We start from the raw sequence: 15,019 nt of genomic DNA, 5'->3' as shown, positions 1-15,019 counted from the left end.
GTGGTGTGAGTGTGTGCAGGTAGGGGTGTAGACGGCTGTGGGTGGGCAGGAGTGTGGACCGGCAGGGCTGTGGGTGGGTGTGGATGGCTGTGGACCGGCAGGGCTGTGGACGGGTGTGGGTGGACAGGAGTGTAGGTGGGTGTGTGCAGGCAGGGGTGTGGCGGGTGTGGGTGTGGGTGCCTGGAGTTGGGTGTGGACATCCATCTGCAGCTGCTGGCTGGTTTCTCGGACGCCCGCTGCCGCCTTGGGCTCCCACTTGGAACTGGCCTCTCTCTGGACACCCTGTCTGTCCCTGGGCAGAGCAGACCGTGCGTCTGGGACTGGACCCGCACCCACTTCTGCCAGGCTGCTGCCGAGGGCTGTCGGGGGGCAGCAAGCCCGCGGTCTCATGGGCAGCCCTGGCGCCCATCTCTCTAGGGTGGGGGGATTGGGTTGGGGGCTGCCTCTAGCGGGTGTCCCTGGGGTCGGCCATGTTGGGATGCTGGCACCGTCCCCGTGGGTGCCGCTCGTCTGTGCAGGGCTCCACTTCCGTGCCCATGGGGGTGGCAGAGAAGAGGGAGATGCCAGGGAGGACCCCCAGGGCTCCTGGGGCACCAGAGCTCCCGGTCCTGAGAGCAGCCGCCCGGGTGGGAGGGCGACCCCCCTGGTGGGGTGGCGGGCGGGCGGCGCCAGGGGCCGGGAGCCCCTGTTTTTCTCAGGAGTTCGTGGTCCGGGTCAGTCTTCACCCTTGGGTGCCCGCCTCAGGGAGTCCCCTTCCTTGGGGGCCGGGGCAGCCCCCTTGGCCCTCAGGCGCAGGTTCTTGTCTCTGACACACGGACGCACGCACGCATGAGACGCGGGAACAGCGGGAGCCCGCGCTGAAGTGGGGGTGCAGCCGTGGATGACGCCTGGTGCGGGGCGGGGGGTGCGGGTCCTCATGTGGGGGTGGGCTCTGGGGAGGGGGCGTGCCCATGCGGGGCTGGGTGTGCGGGTCCTCGTGTAGGGGTGGGTCCTCGTGTGGAGGCAGGCCCTGGCATGTGGGGCGGGTCCTGGTGTGGGGCGAGTCCTGGTGTTGGGGTGGGCCCTGGCATGTGGGGAGGGTCTTCAAGTGGGGGCAGGTCCTCGTGTGGGGGCGGGTCCTGGTGTTGGGGTGGGCCCTGGCATGTGAGGAGGGTCTTCAATTGGGGGCAGGTCCTGGTGTTGGGGTGGGCCCTGGCATGTGGGGAGGGTCTTCAATTGGGGGCAAGTCCTCGTGTGGGGCGGGTCCTGGGGTTGGGGTGGGCCCTGGGCAGGCTCTGCTGGGAGCCGAGACCGCGGGTGCAGGTCATCCCCGCTGTGGTCTGGAGGCACAGATGCAGTGTCCGGGAACTTGGTGACTGCCCGTTTTCTGTCCTTTTGAGGCAGCCTGAGGGGTCACGGGGTCAGGTGCGTGATGGCAGTGGGAGTGACGGCCTGGGCGACACGGTGTTCCCGGCGGCGTGGCTACTGTGGTGATTCCTGGCTGGCAGCCCGGGGGAAGGCGGCCACGGTCCTGTCTCTGACCCCTGCCGTGTCCTTGCCTGGGGCAGGAGCGCCCCGCCCCCATCCTCGCTCTCAGGTGAGGGTGTGCCGGCCCTCTGCTCACTGCCGCCACCTTCCCCGCCCTGGCCGTCTCCCGCCCTCAGGCTCCACCCCCACCCCCTATAAAAAGCGCTGTCCTGGGCTCGCCCAGCTCTGCCCCTGCCCCTGCCCCTGTGACGGCTGCCACCCCCGGCTCGCCCTCCACAGCTCCTGAGCCCCTGCCGTGCCTGGGCCGCTGGGTTTGTGAGTCACCTGGGGCCACGTCCCCGCAGAGCCCCTGGGGGCACTTGTGTGCCCTGGTGTCCCGTCAGGCTGTTCACCTTTGCTTCCCGGACTGCTGGGTTCTGGGGTGACCCTGCCGGGTTCCTGGGCCCCGCCCACGGCACCTGCTGTCCTGGTGGAGCCCTCGTTTGCAGGTGGCAGCTCCCTGTGGCGGGCACGTGGTGGCCAGGGCAGTGGACCACGCCCTGTGCTGTCTTCTGCGTCCAGGGCAGAGTCCATTGCTCTCTACCCCTGTCTGTAGGAGGCGGTGACCAGGGCCCTGGGGGTGAAGGGGCAGTGACAGACCGTGGGAGGAGGCCCGTGGACCCATGAGGGCCGAGCCTTCCTCACGGTCACCTGTTCAGGAAAGGAGGAAGACAACGGCCTGGGAGGTGTCTGCCCGAGGCCTCCTGTGGGTCCCCAGACCCTGGCCCGGCTGCACCTCCCAGCCCAGAACCTCACTCACCCAGACACGGCCATCCTGGCACTGGATGACCACGGGAGGCAGAGCTGAGGACTTCAGGCCTGGACCCCTGGGGCCAGCTTGGCCACCAGCCCAGGCAGCGCTCGCTGCTTCTGTCACCTGGAGCTGGGAGCTGGGCTGGTGGGGCCGCCGTGTCCTCCTCAGCCCCTCCAGGGACAGAGCTGCAGCTCGGAAGCCACCGACCCCTCCCAGCATCCCCTCTGTGCCTGTGGTGACCTCTGGGAAGCGAGGGTCAGGCCTGCAGCCAAGCAGCAGGACAGACAGCTGCCTGCACTCGCCGTGCACTGGACCCTCCATGCCCCGGACGCTGCCGCTGATATCAGGGCCCGAGCTCGGGGAGAGGCCAGGCAGACCTGGCCAGCGGAGGACCTGGGGGGCGCAGCAGGTCCTCTTCTCCAGGGCACGGTCCCTGGTGACGCACAGGCAGGACGGCGCATGAGGGACTGCAGGGCTATGTAATGCCCCGTGGGTGCAGCTGAGTTTTTTAAAGTAGGGAGAGGTTCTTAGCTTAACTCTGGGAACGTGAACATGAAGTGTGCGGATTTTAACCCGGTGATCAGCCGCAGAGCGTCCTCCACGCGGGGTGGACCAGGCAGTCAGCGCTGCGCCCAGCCCCTGGGGGTGACTCGGACGCCCCCACTCTTGCCCTTGAGCCTCTGGTTGCTCTGATGGGGGGAGGGGTGCCGATGTGGCCCGGGGCTGCTGGCTGGTGTCCCTTGGTTCTGCACCATCACAGCAGAACTTGAGGGTCCAACGTGAGTGATAGAGAACCCCCCAGCTGCTGCTCCCACAGAGATCTCCTCTTTAAATTGTTTTTAGGGGCCAGCGCTGTGGCACAGCGGGTTAACGCCCTGGCCTAAAGCGCCAGCATCCCATATGGGCGCTGGTTCAAGACCTGGCTGTTCCATTTCCGATCCAGCTCCCTGCTATGGCCTGGGGAAGCAGTAGAAGATGCCCAAGTGTTTGGCCCCTGCACCCACATGGGAGACCAGGATGAGCTCCTGGCTCCTGGCTTCGGATCGGTGCAGTTCCAGCCATTGTGGCCACCTGGGGAGTGAACCAGCTGTAGAAGGCCTCTCTCTCTCTCTGCTTCTCCTCTCTCTGTGTAATTCTGACTTTCAAATAAATAAATAAATCTTTTTTTTTTTTTTTTTGACAGGCAGAGTGGACAGTGAGAGAGAGAGACAGAGAGAAAGGTCTTCCTTTGCCGTTGGTTCACCCTCCAATGGCCGCCGCGGCCGGCGCACCGTGCTGATCCGATGGCAGGAGCCAGGTGCTTTTCCTGGTCTCCCATGGGGTGCAGGGCCCAAGCACTTGGGCATCCTCCACTGTACTCCCGGGCCACAGCAGAGAGCTGGCCTGGAAGAGGGGCAACCGGGACTGAATCTAGTGCCCTGACCGGGACTAGAACCCGGTGTGCCGGCGCCACAAGGTGGAGGATTAGCCTAGTGAGCCGCGGCGCCGGCCATAAATAAATCTTAAAAAATAAATTTAAAAAACTGTATGGAAAGGCAGAGCAACAGAGAGAGAGAGAGATGGATCTTCGACCCGCTGGGTCACCCCCCAGATGCCTGCAGCAGCCAGGAGCCTGGCGCTCCATCCGCATCTCCCACCGGGGTGGCAGGGACACAGTATTTGGGCCACCGTCTGCTGCCTCCTGGGGCGCACGTGAGCAGGGAGCTGAGTGCCCTGGTGTGGGATGTGGGTGTCCCAAGCCATGGCTGGACCCCTGTGCTACACCCCGCGCCCGTGCTCCCCGTTTAGGTGGTGCCCCTTGTTCCCCTTGACCCCCCGAGGCGTCCACTGCCACGGACCTGTCAGCACTGGCACAGCCTGGGGGTCTGTCGGAGCCTCCGGCTGGCGCCACATTCCCGGGGCCTGGAAGCTGCTTGGTGCCCCGTTACCAGTGGGCGGTGCCACCTGCCTCCTGGGCTGTCGGAGGCGATAGACGGGGAGTTGCAGGGCGTGCCGGCGGGGGAGGTGCCCACGTGCCCCTGGAGCCCCTCGTCCACTGCTCTCTCTGCGGGCATCCAGGGCACCCGCGGCCACGAGGCTGGGCCCCGCGCAAGGCAGCCCCGCCCCCAAGTGCCCCTGTGAGTGGGCAGACTCGTCCACGTGCAGACCAGCTGAAGGCCACGTGTGCCTCATGGAAGTGGCCACCACAGGGGGGCCAGGACGCAGGCCTGGGAGACTCGGGAGCCCTCAGAGCGGGAGGCCCTGGGGGCGCCCCCGGCCCCCGTGAGTCGTGCGCTGAGCCATTCGGGCATCGCGTCGGTGAAATGCTGGTGTGACCTGCTTCTGTTAGAGTTAAGTGGGACATCGCTTGTCCCCGTCGGCCTAGCCGGGTCACTTGCGAGGGACAGGTCTGGACCTGGCCTGAGAGCCACAGGTGTTCTCACCTCCCAGGAGAGCGGACGGCGGCCAGGTTGGCGGGCGCCTGCCCAGCCCTCACCCCCAAGTGCTCACGGGCTGACCTTCCCTGTGAGTCAGCCCGCAGTGTGCCGCGCGGGAGACACCCACGTGCCCGTCCGCAGCAATGGGAGCTGGAAGCAAGCGGGTGCTTATTGCAAAGCACGGAGCAACAGGCTGGTGGCCACCACTGTGTCCCAGCTCCCCCGAGGGGTCGAGGGGCCGAGGGGTTGGGGTGAAGGCTCCTAGGGACAGAAGTGGGGGTCGGGAGGCATGTGTTTGGCTCGTGGGCGGGCCCCTGGCTGGTGCACTGTGCCCATGGCCCTCTGATTGGCTGGTGATGCTGTCCCTTAGGGAATGTTGATGATGGCAGAGGGGGTGCAGGCACAAGTGGCTACTGCTTGCCCAGAGTTTTGACTGGACACTAAGATGTTGCCAGCAGGGGCGAGGAACAGCCTGTCTGGTGATCTGGATCCCCGAGGGGATGGCTGCCCTGGTTCTGCAGGCTGGAGGCTGAGACCAGGACCCACCAGTGGCCACGGTCCAGGGCTTGGTTCCACGGTGAGGGGCTTTGTGTGCCTTGGGGCTGAGCCTGTAGGGAGCTGTCCGCTGCCTCGCACGGTCCCTGCGTCTCTGTGGGAACCGTTCCCAGGGTTGGTTTCCTTCATTTGTGTAGAGAAACGTGATTGTCTCACGTTGAGCTCGGCGGCCTGGGCGCCCACCTGCTGATCCTCTCATGGACTCCTGTGGTTCCCCGAAAGCCTCGGTACTTCCTGGCAGTGGCCGCCTTCCCCTGGCTGTCGCCCTGTTTCCTGGACACTGTTAGTTTTCCAGAATCGCGTGGCATAGAAGTGGTGAGGGCCGTGTCCCGTGTGCCTGGCTTAGGGGAAGTTCCAGATTTTGTGTGCTTTCCTCTTGCAAATCCCATCACCAAATTCAGGGGCCCTGCTCCGCCCCCGCTCGGAAGCGTTCGCCGTGCGTGGTTGGAGGTCACCGGGCGCCGCCTCGTCCTGTGGCCGGGAAGACGGGCGCTCTGGCCGGCCCTGCCTGACTGGCTCGGGCTCGAATCTGCTGCTCTGCGTCTGATACGGCTGCAGCCGCTGGCTGGCGAGGCTGGCGAGGCTCCCTGTGCCGTGATGGTGCGGTCGAGAGGCGCTGGCCCGGGAGCAGCACCGAGCTTGTTTCTCGTAAACGCAAGGTGCTGTGATGGTGGATGTCTGACTTTTTTAAAGATTAATTTATCTACTTGAAAGACAGAGTTGGGGGGGGGGAGGGAGGGAGGGAGGGAGAGAGAGAGAGAGAGAGAGAGAGAGAGATCGATCCTGCATCCGCTGGTTCACTCCCCAAATGGCCGCAACAGCTGGAGTTGGGCCAGACTGAAGCCAGGGGCCAGGAGCTTCTGCCGGGTCTCCCACACAGGTGCAGGGGCCCAAGCATCTTCCGGTGCTTTGTCAGGGAGCTGGCTAGGAAGTGGAGCCGGGACTCATGTGGGCTGCCAGCACCGCAGGCGGCGGCAGCACCGGCCCCGGTTAGTAGCTTGTTTACTTTGTGAGCGTCTCCCTTCAGCATGGTTCCCTTAAAATAGCATCGGACTCCGCGCTCCACCTTTATTAAGTTGTGTCTTCGAGGATTTTAAAAATCTCAGTTGTTATATTTGCACACTTCAAAATAGATGCGATTAAACACATGAAGAAACAGGAGCAGGAATCAATAGAATAATTAGCAAAGCCAAAAAAGTTGGTTATTTGAAAAGATAAATGTGATCAGTGTCTAGCAAGACTGATACAGAGGGAAGGGAACAGAGATGACCGAGAGCAGAGTGAGGCCGCACGCTGGGGCAGCAGCCAGGTTCCAGACGGGTGCCGCGGCTCCCACAGCCCGTCAGAGACCCAGGTGAGCTCCTGGCTCCAGGCTTCAGCCTGGCCCAGCCGTGGTTCTTGTGGCTGTTTGGGGAGTGACCCAGTGGATGAAGACCTGGCTGTCTCTCTGCTGGGCCAGGCCGGAAGCCGGAGCCTGGAGCCAGTCCAGCTCTCATGTGGGTGCAGGGGCCCAGGCACCTGGGCCATCATCCGCGCCTGCCCCGGGCACAGTAGCAGGGAGCTGGATCGGAAGTGCCCAGCAGGGATATGGGGATCCTGGCCGGTGGCTTAGCCCCCGTGCCACGATGTCGGCAGGGCTCCTGTCCTCAGTAGCCTGGTTCTTTGTGTTCTTCGGGTCTGGTTAGCTGTTCTGCTCGTTGTTCGTGGAGATGGATGAAACCCTCGACTTCTCCAGCGTGCACGAGGCTGAGTCGTTGCCTGTCGGCGGCTGCTGGGCCGCGTCCTGCGGTGCCGTGGCCGTGGGCCGAGCGGCGTCCTCTGTGATCTCGACAGGTGCCTTTTTACCTTTTGGTTGTGATGCTCAGAGGACGTACTCCGTATGCTCCAGCCTTCTTTTTAATTTTTCAAGTATTTGTTCCTTTTATTTATTTGAAAGGCAGAGAGTGAGACAGAGACAGACGGATCTCCCCTCCGCGGTTCACTCTTCCAATGCCCACAGCAGCCGGATTCAGGGATCTGAAACTCGTTCCTGCCCCCACGTGGGTGGCAGGGACCTCGCCTGCTGCCTCCCAGGGTGCACATGAGCAGGAAGCCGGGATCCAGAGCGGGGCAGCTCACGAACCCAGGCACCTCCCCGCAGGTGTCTGAGCCACTCTCCAAACGCCCGCCCCGCTGGGCTCCGGTGCGTTCCGCGAGCCGGCGCTCTCTGGCTGCGTCACTGCCCGCCAGGTGCCCGGTGCACACTGTCGGGCACGGGGTTCTGACTGGGCGTGGCTGAGTCTTGCACGGATCTTTTTCTGTCTTTTCCTTTTGGGTCTGCCCCTGGCACCAGTTACTGAGTGAGATATGTTAACTGTCTGCAACCTTGAGGATTGTGGATTTCTCCTTGGATTGTTGAGGTTTTCCTCGCGTGTTCCGTGTTGGGTGAACAGTTTGGTGTTGCTGCCTCTTGATGGGACGCCTTTGTGTTGCTCTGTGGAGTGAGAAGCGTCACAGGTGCTTCTAGATGTAGGATGAGGTCACCTCCTGGCCTCACACCCTGGCTGGGCGGCACGGTCATCACGGCCCAGGCCCAGGATTGCTGAGGAGAGAGGACCTCACGCTGCTGCCTGGGGAAAGATTGGATTCAGATGATTTCCACTGAGGACGTTTTATTTTCTCACCATCGTGAGGTCAGAAAACCGCAAAGTCCAACCACCGCCATGTGGGGGGCGCTGTGCCATCGTGTCCTCTCCCTCCTGTGGGTGAAGGTGCAGGTGCACCGTGTGTGTGTGTGCAGTGGGGGCTGTGCCGTCACGTGGGTGCAGGTGCACCGTGTGTGTGTGCGCAGTGGGGGCTGTGCCGTCACGTGGTGCAGGTGCACCGTGTGTGTGTGCAGTGGGGGCTGTGCCGTCACGTGGGTGCAGGTGCACCGTGTGTGTGTGCGCAGTGGGGGCTGTGCCGTCACGTGGGTGCATGTGCACCGTGTGTGTGTGTGCAGTGGGGGCTGTGCCGTCACGTGGTGCAGGTGCACCGTGTGTGTGTGTGTGCAGTGGGGGCAGTGCCGTCACGTGGGTGCAGGTGCACCGTGTGTGTGTGCAGTGGGGGCTGTGCCGTCACGTGGTGCAGGTGCACCGTGTGTGTGTGTGTGCAGTGGGGGCAGTGCCGTCACGTGGTGCAGGTGCACCGTGTGTGTGTGTGCAGTGGGGGCTGTGCCGTCACGTGGTGCAGGTGCACCATGTGTGTGCAGTGGGGGCAGTGCCGTCACGTGGGTGCAGGTGCATGTGCACCGTGTGTGTGTGTGCAGTGGGGGCTGTGCCGTCACGTGGGTGCAGGTGCACCGTGTGTGTGTGTGCAGTGGGGGCTGTGCCGTCATGTGGGTGCAGGTGCACCGTGTGTGTGTGCAGTGGGGGCTGTGCCGTCACGTGGTGCAGGTGCACCGTGTGTGTGTGTGCAGTGGGGGCTGTGCCGTCACGTGGGTGCAGGTGCACCGTGTGTGTGTGTGTGCAGTGGGGGCTGTGCCGTCACGTGGGTGCAGGTGCAGGTGCACCGTGTGTGTGTGCAGTGGGGGCTGTGCCGTCACGTGGGTGCAGGTGCACCGTGTGTGTGTGCAGTGGGGGCTGTGCCGTCACGTGGGTGCAGGTGCACCGTGTGTGTGTGTGCAGTGGGGGCTGTACCGTCACGTGGGTGCAGGTGCACCGTGTGTGTGTGTGTGCAGTGGGGGCTGTGCCGTCACGTGGGTGCAGGTGCAGGTGCACCGTGTGTGTGTGTGCAGTGGGGGCTGTGCCGTCACGTGGGTGCAGGTGCACCGTGTGTGTGTGCAGTGGGGGCTGTGCCGTCACGTGGGTGCAGGTGCACCGTGTGTGTGTGCAGTGGGGGCTGTGCCGTCATGTGGGTGCAGGTGCACCGTGTGTGTGTGTGCAGTGGGGGCTGTGCCGTCACGTGGGTGCAGGTGCACCGTGTGTGTGTGTGCAGTGGGGGCTGTGCCGTCACGTGGGTGCAGGTGCACCGTGTGTGTGTGCAGTGGGGGCTGTGCCGTCACGTGGTGCAGGTGCACCGTGTGTGTGTGCAGTGGGGGCTGTGCATTCCTGTGGCCTTTTCCTCTCAGCCCCCCAGCATCTGTGGGGTGGGCTCCAGGGCCCCCCTAGATACCGGAGCCCACGGGTGCAGCAGCTCCTCGTGCAGAGGTGCCTGCGTAGCCTTGCGTGCCCGTGTAGCCCGTGATGATTCTAGTGACGACTAGATGCTGTGAGAGGTTACAGGCAGCGATTCCCTGTGCTGCTGGGCGATGGTGACAAGGCGAAAGCCTGGCCTTCAGGCACAGCCGCTGAGTCAGGCTGAATTCTACAGCACAGGGCACCAGCAGTGCAGCTTGTGTTAGGGAGTTCTTCTCTGAAGCGGTAGAATCCCTGCTGCAGAGCTGTGCACCCCACAGCCCGGGTGTGCCGTGCGCGTCTCTGGGCCGTGCTCCGGACTCGGCAGAAGTCTGTTCTCCCCCGCTGGGGCAGAGCCGTCAGTCGGTTCTCGTGCGGAGCTGGCCGCCGCGCCACACTTCGACTCCGTCACGTTTCCCTAGCCCGTCCTTCCTTCTCCCTCCGTCCCTTCCAGGTTGGTCGGGTGTTCTATCACGTGTTCTCTCTCAAGCGCCTTCAGAAAGCCCTGAACAGCTGCCTTGGAAACGACGCAGCCCTGCCCCCACCCGGGCTGCTCCTCCTCCGGCCTGCGGCGCTGGCGTGGCCGGCGTGGGCAGAGCTGCAGGCCCCTGCCAGGGCGCCGCTGAGGTGTCACGTTTGCTCCCCCCTTCTGCCCCTTGGGTCCCTGCTGGGGGGCTCCATCCCCCACCCAGGTCCCTGTCGCTGCCCCAGCACCTGGGACAGCACCAGTGGCTGGAGTGGCCCGGGGTGGAGGGAATAACCCAGATCCCGTTCACTGAGCCCCCGGGAGCCCCGAGCGAGTGCTGGGCATCAGGTGTGCCCGGGGTTGAAGGGGCAGGCCAGCAGGCTGAGCCAGGCAAATGGGGTGACCCTCCTGAGCCCCCGACGGCAGTGGCTAGAGGTCGGGGGGACAGTGCATGTGGTCTGGGAGCCTCTGGTGGGACGCGTGGCCAGTTGAGAGCTGAGCCCTGCCCTGCGGTCAGCCGCTGCAACCCTGGCCCATTCCCTGGGGGTGGCCGCCTGAGAGTGCCCCACGCCCCCACACCCAGGCGTCGGTTCCTCACCGAGGGTTTTGTGTCAGGTGTGCTCAGTGTGAGCTGGTGTGAGCTGCCTGCAGGAAACCGGCAGGAGACGGGCAGGCCCCGCCCTCCCAGGGCCTAGAGTCTGGTGGACATCAGTGGTGGGAGGGGGGAACCCAGCTGAGAGGCGGCAGCTGCCCCTCTGTGGGCGCCCTGGGCCTGAGGGCCCCCCGTCCTCTGACTGCCAAAGGGGGTCAGGTGTCCTAGGGGCTGGCCTTGCGGGCTGACCCGTGTGGACCCCATGGGGCTCCACGGCCAACCTGCGCCCTTTTCCGGTGCTGGGCCCGCGTTGTGGCAGGGTCGTGCCCTGCTGCAGGGGACCTGGCGGCCCCGCCCCACGCTTGCTTCCGGATCTGGGGCTGCCATGGTTTGTTCACAGCCTGTTGCAGAGCTGAGTTTTTGAAAATGTGTTTTATTCGCTTGTCAGAGTGCCGCGTCGCCATGGAAACCAGCTCGTTAGCATGCCTGCGCCCAGCCTAATTATAGAAATTCAAAGGCAGGCAGAGAGCTCCTGGGGGTTGTGGGAGTTAGGGAAGAAAAGGAGGAGCAGCCCACGCCCTCCTGATGGCAGCGCCAGGCTGTCAGGCTGAACCCAGCCTCCTCCTCCCTAACCAGCCTCCACCTCCTAACCCCGCCTCCACCTCCCTAACCCCGCCTCCTCCTCCCTAACCCCGCCTCCTCCACCTCCCTGACCCAGCCTCCACCTCCCAGACCCAGCCTCCCCCTCCTCCCTGACCCAGCTTCCTCCTCCCTAACCAGCCTCCTCCTCCCTAGCCCCGCCTCCACCTCCCTAACCCCGCCTCCACCTCCCTAACCCAGCCTCTTCCTCCCTAACCCCGCCTCCACCTCCCTAACCCAGCCTCCTCCTCCCTAACCCAGCCTCCTCCTCCCAACCCAGCCTCCTCCTCCCTGACCCAGCTTCCTCCTCCCTAACCCAGCTTCCTCCTCCCTAACCCCGCCTCCACCTCCCTAACCCAGCTTCCTCCTCCCTAACCCCGCCTCCTCCTCCCTAACCCAGCTTCCTCCTCCCTAACCCCGCCTCCTCCTCCCTAACCCAGCCTCCTCCTCCCTAACCCAGCCTCCTCCTCCCTAACCCAGCCTCCTCCTCCCTAACCCAGCCTCCACCTCCCTAACCCCACCTCCACCTCCCTAACCCCGCCTCCTCCTCCCTAACCCCGCCTCCTCCTCCTCCCTAACCCAGCCTCCCCCTCCTCCCAGACCCAGCCTCCCCCTCCTCCCTAACCAGCCTCCTCCTCCCTAGCTCCGCCTCCTCCTCCCTAACCCCGCCTCCACCTAACCCTGCCTCCACCTCCCTGACCCCGCCTCCACCTCCCTGACCCAGCCTCCCCCTCCTCCCTGACCCAGCCTCCCCCTCCCTAACCCAGCCTCCTCCTCCCTGACCCAGCCTCCCCCTCCTCCCTGACCCAGCCTCCCCCTCCCTAACCCAGCCTCCTCCTCCCTGACCCAGCCTCCCCCTCCTCCCTGACCCAGCCTCCCCCTCCTCCCTGACCCAGCCTCCCCCTTCTCCCTGACCCAGCCTCCCCCTCCCTAACCCAGCCTCCTCCTCCCTGACCCAGCCTCCCCCTCCTCCCTGACCCAGCCTCCCCCTCCTCCCTGACCCAGCCTCCCCCTCCCTAACCCAGCCTCCTCCTCCCTGACCCAGCCTCCCCCTCCTCCCTGACCCAGCCTCCCCCTCCTCCCTAACCCCGCCTCCTCCTCCCTGACTCAGCCTCCTCCTCCTCCCTGACCCAGCCTCCCCCTCCTCCCTGACCCAGCCTCCCCCTCCTCCCTGACCCAGCCTCCCCCCCCTCCCTGACCCAGCCTCCCCCTCCTCCCTGACCCAGCCTCCCCCCCCTCCCTGACCTAGCCTCCCCCCCCTCCCTGACCCAGCCCTGCGCGTGCCCCAGCCAGTGTAAGGCCCTGGCTGCCCAGCCGCCAGCACGCAGCATCTGCCCCACAGGGGAAGCCGAGCTTCTCCAAGTCTCCTGCCTGGAGAGGAGCGAGGTGACCATGCAGGTGGCCCGGTCTCTGCCGCCCAGGAACAGGCCGTCATCCCCCCAGTCTGGGTCCCCTCGGCCTGCAGGGTGGGGCAGTGCTCGGTATGCACCCCTCCCGTCCTCGCGACCCAGGGCCCAGGGAGCCGTGGGGCTCTGTGCCTGCAGCGTGCCGAGGGAGCCGTAGAATCTTGGTGGCAGCATGGTGTGGTGTGGACTTTTCAAGGAGGTGCTCGGGTCAGAGCGGGCGGAGGAGGCCACGGCCAGGCCCAGTGTGAGGGGCACCAGGCGGGCCCGACGGGGGTGGGGGACATCCTGCCAGTGCCCGGGTGCTCTCCCCGGGACGCACGGTCAGCCGCAGCGACATCGGCCGGTGTGAGTGGCAGCTGACGGCAGCAGTGTGGGCCTGTGTTCCCTTTCCTGTTTTAGCACAAACCTGAGACCTAAAGCTGCTGTGAGAGTCAGTTATCAAAGAAGAAAGCTGGGGGCTGAGGTTTGACCCGAGACGCCCACCACCCCGTCAGAGGGCCCGGGCTGGGCTCCCGGCTGCCTGCTGACGCATCTGGGTCCCTGGGTGACGTCCCACCTCCCGGCTTCAGCCTGGCCCAGCCCCAGCTGCTGCAGGCGCCTGGGAGCGACCCCGTGCGTGCATGAGCCCCTCTGTCTCTTTGCCTTTCGAATGAAATGAAAATAAATTACCCAAAGACACGAAGCAGCGCGCCACGACGGAGGCCTTCGCCGCCATCAAGCAGGGCTGGGACCTGACCCAGACCAGAGCCCCCCCCCCCCCCCCCCCGCCGTCCTGAACGCGGCGTAGGCTGCTCCTCTGCCGGAGCGGGTTCCTGATTGCCAGGCCTGAAGTGATGCGCCGCTGATTTTGCTTGCTGTTTAGCTCCCTGACGGGGGCACTGGCTTACAGGACCCCAGGATTTGCCTGTGGACGTCGGGAGGCCCCCTGAGCTGCCTGTGGCTGGACGCAGGCCACGTGGTGGACAGTGCTCCCTCGGACACCACATTGGCTGTTTGTCCATCTTCTCTGTGGGCCGCGGGATCTTCAAATGTTCTAGAATGTTCCCTGGGCCCCTTTGGTTTCAGGGCACAGAAGCTGGGGGACACGACTGAGCCACTGTTCCCTCCACAGATGAGCCAGGTTCCCAGGGCGCCCCTCCTCGGCAGCCTGGGGCTGCGGGCATGGCCTTGTGCTGTCCCCCAGGCGTCCATCTGTCCTCTGGGAGGTGCCTTGTTCTCACCGTTCCACTCCAGGTTGACAGATGTCCATCAGGGTCCTGAGCCACTGGGCCTTTCTCGGCCGTGTGTGGGTGTCTCCTGCTGGCGGGTGCTCGGGTCTCCCTGGCCCCTTCCTGGCTTGTGCTGTGTGTGTCTGTGTGGTTACCACCCCGCCCTTCCCGCTGAGCTCTGGCCGCTTCTGTCTGAAGGGACGTGTGCTCAGGGTGCGGCCCCCGGGTTGCAAGTGCCTGACTGCGGGTGCAGGGGCGCCAGTCTGTGGCGTCAGGACCCCCCCCCACGGCCTCGCTGAGCTTCGTTCCCAGGCCCCTTCCCAGGTGCAGCCCCGGGGCCAGGCGCGGGGACCCCGCTGGCTGCACTGTGACCAACTTGAAGGACATCAGGCAGGTGCATCTCGTTTTATTTTTTGGTTGTTTATTGTTTTTATTTGTTTGAAAGAGAGCCCAACAGAGAAAGAAAGAGACACAGAATGAGATCTTCCACCTGCTGGGTCACTTCCCAAGTGGCCGCCAACAGCAGGGGCTGGGCCAGGCAAGAGCCAGGAGCCAGGAGCTCCATCCAGGCTCCCAAGGGGGTGGCAGGGACCCAGGTACTTGAACCATCATCCGCTGCCTCCTGGGGTGCATTGGCAGGAAGCTGGTTGGAGGCAGGGTCGGGATTCAGCCCCCGCGCTCCTGATGGGATGTGGGCTCCCAGGCGGCTGTCAGTCAGCGGCACCACAGCACCCACCCCCGGGGGCGGCTTTCAGGCTTGGACATGGCCCTGGGTCCCGGTGTGGCCCCCCGGGGCTGCGTTTCTCCCTGTCCCAGTCCCTCCGTGCCCTTTGCCCTTTCTACTCCGGGATGGGGGTCTTGGGGGTGTTGTGAAGGCTGAGGGACAGTCAGGACCAGAGCCATGGAGGCAGGGACCGCTGGGCTGAGCCACGTGGGGCTCACGGGTGCCCTCAGAGCCGAGGGGCATTCGGACCAGGGTTGCTGCCGCTCCTGTTGCTGGGGGGGGAGGGCTGGCCCCGGCCCCGCTGCAGCCGGGGTGGCCTGTCCGTGGTGGGGAGCCTTGGGACCCTGGTGACGCCCGGGCCTCTGCCAAACCCCAAGCCACGTGCAGGGCCGCGGCAGCCGGTGCCAGCAGGGCTGGGTGCGAGGAGAGGAGCAGGTTCTGCAGCCGCCCTGCCCGACGGCAGCAGGTTCCAGGCGCTGGTGATTCGCCTGCTGTAAAGACGTTCCGTTAGAGTTTCCATTCCAGTGTGTTCCCGGCACCTCCACCGGGCTCATGAAAGTCGCCTTTTATGAAAGCACAAAGCGCACCATTGTGCACCGCGCTTCCGAAGTCTGGTGTT

At 64.9% G+C, this 15,019-nt stretch overlaps 1 protein-coding gene across 5 annotated transcripts in view; it reads left to right on the top strand.

Moving 5' to 3' along the window:
* Positions 1–15,019, top strand: part of PRKCZ (protein kinase C zeta) — an 82,666-nt gene that overhangs the window by 39,815 nt on the left and 27,832 nt on the right.

The sequence above is a fragment of the Oryctolagus cuniculus genome, chromosome 7 (assembly GCF_051225735.1).
Source record: "Oryctolagus cuniculus isolate XC-2025 breed Fujian yellow rabbit chromosome 7, ASM5122573v1, whole genome shotgun sequence".
Classification (NCBI taxonomy): Eukaryota; Metazoa; Chordata; class Mammalia; order Lagomorpha; family Leporidae; genus Oryctolagus; species Oryctolagus cuniculus.
The sequence above is the reverse complement of the archived record's forward strand: the minus strand, read 5'-3'. Positions and strand labels throughout refer to the sequence as shown.